Source organism: Echinops telfairi, unplaced genomic scaffold (assembly GCF_000313985.2).
Source record: "Echinops telfairi isolate 266 unplaced genomic scaffold, ASM31398v2 ScPeMD7_7469;HRSCAF=8507_1, whole genome shotgun sequence".
NCBI lineage: Eukaryota > Metazoa > Chordata > Mammalia > Afrosoricida > Tenrecidae > Echinops > Echinops telfairi.
Window position 1 is genome coordinate 20,094,979 of NW_022111373.1, and position 8,308 is coordinate 20,103,286.

Genomic DNA, 8,308 nt, shown 5'->3' on the forward strand with positions numbered 1-8,308 from the left:
CAATTGATGGATGTATGGGTTGTGATAAGAATTGTATGAGCCCCTAATAAAACTATTAAAAGATAAATTAAATTAAATTTACGAAAATGTGCTTTGTACAATTGATGTATGTATGGATTGCAATAGGAGTTGTGTGAGCCCCTAATGAAATGATTTTTTAAAAATTGGTGCCTCATGCTGTGAGTTTATAACCTGAGATAGGGGTTCACTGTATAGCACTGTTGAGAAAGAGTTATGTTACCTTTGCTCAGAAGGAAAATAATGAATGAGCTTATATTACTATACATATTGAAAGCACTTGAAAACCATCATCTAAATAGAATACTTTCATACTTTTTGGTTTTTGAGAAACCACCTTATCTATGAAGGATATATAAATAAAGGGGTACATACAGATTGTGAGATGCCATGCCTATCAAATGGAAGGTTTCAGAAACTGCACTAAATCTATGTTGGATTTGTTATGTGTTTATGTATCGAACCTGTGGCAAAGTAACAGGAAAGGCTTGGGATTGATTTTGATTACCTCTCTAGAACTGTCTGTGGTCCAATGCTAAACTCATGAACAAAGATGGCATGCACCCTTCTCTCACACACAAACGTTTATTCTACTAAAGAGTGTATGATCTCAAACCCTAAACATTCTTTTTGGAACATAAAACCAGAATTTATATCCCTGGCACTTGCAGATTCGGGAGTGATGCCTAGAAAAACAAACATGTTTTCATTAATTAGTCCTAAAGGAAAAGAAATACAACTGGAAATTAATATTGTTGGTTTAAAAATGCAACCGAGAACATGGTTCAGATACTTCTGAAGGAAATCAGAATTCGCCCTTTGCTTTAATCCGAATAAAAAGCATAAAAATAAATAACAGGCGAGTTGATCTACTTTGAAAGGGATGTTTCATTTACTGTTTTTGATTAATTAGTGTTTTTGCTCATGTTTAAACTCCTACTAGGCTGATCATTGAAGAGATCATGTAACCAGGGTCACATAATATTAACATGATTACTTCACTAGATTTCTGCTCCAAGACAATCAGCTCACTCAGGGCAGCTCTCCTTTCAATTGCCTTTGCTGAAAAGTTGCATAAACATCCCAGACTGGTTAATTCTTTCCCTGGGCTTTAAGCCTCATTGACATGCAGATGAGAGCCTGGTCAAATGACAGGCCTAGGAATTGAAACATGTGAATGAATCTAGGCACCAGAAATGACAGGCTCACCAGCCGGGAAGCCCAGAGCAGCATGTAACAAGAATGGTCCCTGTCCTGACCACAGCCTTTCTGGAAGATCAATGTCTCTCATAAATCTCAAACTACACTTGATTCTCAAAATGGTCATCCTTGGCCAACATAAAACATGTGACATGTAGAGATAATAAGGAAAGCTAGTCCTTTCCTTGAAAAGATCAAATAACCTGATTTTCTGTAATAGGAAGACGAACGTGAATTGAAGAAGTGTACATTTAAAGGTCCACCAGGGCACGTAAGTCACGCAAATGAGCAAGTTCTGAATTCTAAAATGAGGGCAGAGTCTGGTTGGGCTGATAGTTTCCCAATGTATCCTGGTACATGCTCAACATAAAAAATGTATTAAATAAGATAATGAAAATGTTGCCATCGAATGTAATTTCGGGCAATCTGGATCCCTTAGAGATCTCTGTTTTCCTGAGTTCTGAAATAGGAAGGTTGGGTTAGGTGGATTTCATATTGGCTTATTTTTCCTTCACTCCCTTCAGGGGCCATCACGCTATCCCTGCTTTAACTACCTGTAACCCAGTTAGCTGCCATTAAGTGGATTCGGACTTACAGTGACCACAAGTGTGTCAGAGTAGAGGTGTGCCCTACAGAGGTTTCAGAAGTAAATCACTAATAGTGGTATGTAGGAAGATTAGGGATAGAGGGGTTCGTCTCCACCGAATGCCTATCCTAAGGTGACCAGATGTCCCACTTTGGTGGGACAGTCCCGATTTTTAACAATTTTCCCTGTGTCCAGCAGTGTTTTTAAAAAGTCCCGATTTTTGGAAAGAATGCACGACAAACTGGGGTATATGGTTTCCGGCTGCCATGTGGCTATTTTGCCAGGATATGAGTTTTATCAATGGTGTCCTGCTTTTGTCCCACTTTACCAATGTTAAAATCTGGGCACCTTAGCCTATCGTAAATGAAAATTAGCTGGCCATGCCACAATAAAGGGGTTGCAAACAAATCAGGCACACATTAGACACCTATGGGGGTGATACAAAGCTGGGGATGCTCAGACCTCGACACAGGTGGAGGTCAACCTGGGCACACACTAGGCACCAGCAACATCACCTCACAGGTGCTACTGAACGTAGCCACTAAAATGGCCAATACCCTCAACCACACCCCCTCAAGTAGAGTAGGAGGGGGATTAAAAAGCAGGGACCACGGACAGTAACCCTCACATTCAGCACTCTTGTTCCAGGACTCCTTCCATGTGGGTTTTCGAGCTCCCCTGAAGTGGCCATCTTCAGTCACCAATTCTTGAGTGCCTTGGGTGCTTTCCAGGGAGGGCATGTATTGCCTGAAACTGTAATACCTAAAACTTCCCTTTCCCTCCTAAAAGTTACTTGGATTTACAAAAGTGCTGTTGACATGTGAATTCTTTCAACTTGCGAAGCAAGACCTATCCCAGAAACCTAACAATAGTCTCTTCCAAGGCATTTCTAGGTGGACTCCATCTGCTGGCCTTTGATAGCAGCCTGGCCTGTCCACTCTCTGCAGCAGCTGTCTTTCCCATCAAGCTGTCGTCTGTCTTTTAAGCTTTCTGGTGGAAAAATGCATATATCATAATTGAACATCTTGGAGAATTTTTACAAATTGGAGTCAAGCTCCTCTTGCCCAGTTTAAGTCAGCATCCCTCTGCCAACCCAAGGAGAGTACTTTGCTAAGCTCCAATACAGTGGATTGGTTTGCCTTGCTTTGTACGTAAGGGAACAGAATCACTCAGCATGCGCTTTTATATATGGCTACTTTTGTTAACCATTAAGAGGGGACTTCAAAAACTTTGTGGGAAAATGCCAGTATCTTTTAATTCTATTTTTCTCCACAAACTTTTTGAAAGCCCTCATATACTTGGAAGATTATCTACCTTGTTGTATATAGTTGTTGAATCCCAGTTTTAAATTTATACTGATGCAAACTACTAGGTCCAATACATTAGAAGAAAATATTCTAAATATTTCCCAAGGCAATAGAATTGGTCACAGGCATAAGAAGCAGAACTGTAAGCATGTAGAGTCTTGGCAATATCATCTTTATAAATGTGTTAAAAGATTCTCACATGAATGTGGTTCTATGTCCCCTGGGGGATGAGTCAGCGAGTGTGGTGATGATCCTGGAATTGCTTTAGTTCAAGTTCACAAAGGTTGACAGTTCTGATAAACATTTATATTTATATACATAAGGTGATTATGAGTACTCTGTAACTCATTTGCATAGATTTACAGCAATCTTTAGGGAACAAAGCTGGAAGATCTACTGCAGGAAAGGCCTCCATGCTGACAACAGCCAGGTTCTATGGTGCAGGCATTTGCCATGAGTTGAGGCCAACTTGAAGGCAGTGATCAGCAATATTGTGATCTTGGTACATAGCAGATAATTGTTAATATTTTAAAAAAGGCGGCTTCTCTCCACAAAGTTCACAAACCAAAATCAAACTCACTGCCATCGAGTTAACTGAACTCATCGTAGCCCAGTCGGATAAGGAAGACCTGTCCCCTGGGCTTCTGACACTGGACATCAATAACAGAAGCCTCATCTGTCTCCCGCCGAGCGGCTAGTGGGTTGGAACTACTGTGGGTAGCAGCCTGATATGTGGACTGCTATGCCATGAGGACTCCTCCAAAGTTCATGGCAAGAAAAATCTCCCAGACATTTTAAAGAGGATAAATAACAACACATTCTCCAAGCAACCATTCAATACTGGTAAACTATTTTCTTATCTATGAAATCATGACAAAAGTTACTAATAAAGACTTATTAGACTCATACAAATAAAAAGCATTAAAAATATAAACCAGAATCTCACATTTGTCATTTGCTCATGTGTGAAAAAACAAAATGAGAAAGCTCACTCTTCAGACAAGTTACTTGGCCAAGGAGTGAGATTTCAACCTTATTAAGGAGAGCCCAACTGGACCTCCATTAATGTTTTCAAAAGGGGTGAAATCTGTGGATATTTAATAAAAGAAAGCTTAACTAAAACACACAATTCAAAGAAATCACACAAACCTTATAAGGGTCTTTCAACTTTTTATGTATGGGGTAGTGAAAGCATGCAGGCACTCATTTTTCTAAGAGCGTTTGGTGAATCTGGTCGGAGGAGCAGAGGCAAAAACATACACTACAAAGACCACATTTACCAATTCAATCAACTATGGAAACATCGTTAACAAACACTGAGCATCCAAGATTTTGAAAACTGTACTTGGCTGATTATTCATAAGTCTACATGTTTCCAACATAGCTGTTAGATGAACCAGGCATGACCTGCCATCTAGAGCACGCCAGTTGTGGGGTTGGAGCAGGCTGATTTATGTCAGACAAGAGGTCATCATCGGCGAGAAACCACCCCTTCTGAGCAAGACTCTCATCTGGTCTTCTGATATACAGCTGACATGATGTATACAAACTCTTTTGCTTGGGGGTTAGAGTTGGCCACGTTTGCTAAGCAGTCAGCCTTCCCCAGTGAGGTCAGCAAAACATCCCAGGACAGCTGGATGCAAGCACAGACAGAAGACGTTGCATGTTGCTGATTAGTGCTTTCGTTCAGGCCAGTTTGAGTTCTAGTGACATTCAATGCAAAACAAAACAAAGTGTGGGGGCGGGGAGCTGTTCACTGGGTATTTATGTACACAGCCACTACAGAAAAGATAGCACGACTCTGTATAAGTTCATATTCTTAATTATCCTTTGCAATCAATTAAATACATTTATTAATGGGGCAGGAGAAGTCTGAAAATGCAGGAGAGAAGGTATCAGAAAGTGGCATTTAGACAGAGGGAAAATTTGAAGCAGGTCAGTCCTTTTACATGTAAGGGAATATAAGTTAAATTTATCGAACCAATAGAAAGATGTTGGAAGTGTATAAGAGATAGCGGAAAATATGATCCGAGTTACAGCATCTGATGTGCTACACTCATCTTTGATGTTTTTAACAATGCCAGTTAGCCACTTAGCAGAAGCAAAAGAAGGCTTCCTGAGCCTCAGAAACCGTTTATAAGATCTCTAGCTGGAATTGACTTGATGGCAGAGGGTGGACTATTTAATATTGAAGAAAGTCAAACTCCCTCAAAGCGCTAAGTAAAAATAAATGCTGACGGTCTTAACGATCACACGATCCTTGGTGTTGCTGCTTCGGCAAAGCCTCCTTGTAGAGGAGTCCATGAACATCACCCATCTATTTGCCTCACTTCCTGGGGAGTATCCTGATAGCTCTCCACACCTTCTTCTCATTCTGTTTTTGTCAGGTGTTGCTGTGATGTAACCTGGCAGTGGGTTGAAGCCTTCTCTCATCATTTACCACACACATTTTGTGAACAAAGTAAAAAAAGCTAATATGACTGTTGTCACAAAACCCTTGAAATTAAGGTTGGTCAGAGATGAGCTCTAAGTCAGTCTGAGCTGAAAAACAGGAAAGTATTATAGGCATAAAAATTTATTCTAATAAAACTCTGAAAGATTGTGGTTCTCAAAGTACATCTTTGCTTTTCAACGCTTAAATCTTGACTATGTACCCAAAGCAATGTGTCTTTTGCATTCTTGACTGCTGTATCCATGAGCATTGAATATGGACCCAAGCAAGATGAAATCCTTGAAAACTTCATTTTTTTTCTCCCCTGATTATGATGTTACCTATTGGTCGGTTGTGAGGATTTTGGTCTTCTTTACATTGAACTGCAAACCAGACTGAAGGCTACAATCCTTGATCTTCATCAGCAAATGTTTCAAGTCCTCCTCATTTCCAGCACACAAAATTGTGTCATCTGCCTGTCACAGGTTGTTAATAATCCTTCCTTCATTCCTGATGCTGAATTCTTTTTCATATAATCCAGCTTCTCTGATTATTTGCTCAACATACACATTGAATAAATAGGGTGAGAAGATACAACCTAACGCACACCATTCCTGATGTTAAATCAGGCAGTATTCTCTTGTTCTATTTGCACAACTGCCTCTTGATCCATGAATAGGTTCCTCAAGAGCACAATGAAGTGTTCAGGAATTCCCACTCTTCCCATTCTTCTCAAGGGTATGGATAGTTTGTTAGGAACCACACATTCAAATATCTTGGCAGGGTCAATACAACACTAGTAAACATCTTTACTTGTAGGTAAACATCATGATGAGTGGACAAGAGAATGAAGTTGTCAAGGATTCATCGTGCTTGGATCCACAATCAAAGCTCATGGAAGCAGCACTAAAGAGATTAGATGATGGATTGCATTAAGCAAATCTGCAAGATCTTCTTAAGGTGTTGAAAAAACAGGATAGTACTATGAGGACTATAGTGAACCTGTCTCAAACAATGGTATGTTCAATTGCCTTATATGCATGTGAAAGTTGGGCACTGACTAAGGAAAACTGAAGAAGAACCAATATATTTGAATTGTGAAGAATATTTAAAGTGCCATGAACCGCTAAAAGAACCAACACATCTGTCTTGGAAGAAGTACAGCCAGAATGCTCCTTACAGGCAAGGATGGTGCGACTTCACCTCACAGACTTTGGACCTGTTGCCAGCAGAGATGAGCGCCTGAAGAGGACATCCTGTTTGGTGAAGTAGTGGGGCAGCGAGAACGAGGGAGACCACTGACAAAAGGACAGACACAGTGGCTGCCTCGACGGGCTCAAACAGAAGAACGATTGAGGCTGTCACAATGCCAGGCACTTTTCATTCTGCTGTCCGTATGGTCACTGTCAATCTGATCTGACTCGCCGGCCTTGGTGACAACAAACCTCCTTCTGGTAGTCACTGCTTTCTGTCAAGATCCATCTGACATCAGCAACAATATCTCTTGTCCCAGAGCCTCTTCTGCATCTGGCCTTAACTATTTAACCAGCTAATTGACAGGTAGCTCGCTGGCAATATACTGTTGTAAACTGTTGATTTTCAGAAAAAAATTTATTTGCATGATACGTTAATTATATTGTTCTATACTTTGAGCATTCTGTTGGAATGGTACAAACATGGATATCTTTCAATCAGTTGGCCAAGTAGTTGTCTTGCAAATTTCTAAGCATCGATGAGTGAGTGCTTCCAGTGTTTCATCAGCTTTTTGAAACATTTCAATTGGTTTTCCATCAATTCCTGGAGCCTTGTTGTCTAATGATTTTAGCACAGCTTCTCATATGCTACCTCTTGAATGGTTGAATGTCAACTTGTTCTTTTTGGTATAGAAACTCTGTGTTCTTTCCATATTCTTTCGAAGCTTCCTGCATCAATATTGTGCTCATAGAATCTTTCAATATTGCAACTCAAGGCTTGACAGTTTTCTTGAGTTCTTTCAATGTAAGACATGCTGGACGGGCTCTTCATTTTTGGTTTTCTCATTCTAGGTCTTTGCACATTAATCATAATATGTACTTTGTGCCTGTTGCAATTTTCTGTTCAGCTCATTTACGTCATCATTTCTTCCAATTGCCTGAGCTGCTCCGTGGTTCAGAGTCTCTTCTCGCATCCATTTGGATCTTTCCTTGCCTGTCTTTTTAACGACCCTCTGCTATCTACACACGCGACGTGCTTGGCGCGCTCCCACATCTCTGCGGGTCTGCTGTCACTACTGTTCAATGTGTCAAATCTGGTCTTGAGATGCTCTTGGAATTCAGGCGGGACAGACTCAAGATCATGTCTTGGCTCTAATGGACTTGTTTTAATTATCTTCAGATTTAATTTGAACTTATGTATGCACAATTTTTGGTCAGTTCCACAGTCAGCTCCTGACCTAGTTTTCGCTGCTGATATTCAGACTCTCATTGTCTCTTCCCACACATGTAGTCTGTGTATTCCATCTGGAGAGTCCATGTAGATAACTGCTGTTTGTATTGTTAATTTTAGAAAGGCATTTTTGATCAAGTAATTTGCAAAATTGAATCATGTAATCTCCAGCTCTGTTTCTATCACCGAGTCCATATTTTGCAACTCCTGTTCTTATTTGTTTCCAACTTTTGCGTTCTATTTCATAGAAATAGTGAAACTGAAATCCCACTGGGTGGGGCATTATCTCAAATACTCCCGTGAGAGTGGCGATACCGGGACGGTGGGGTGGAAAGGGGGAAC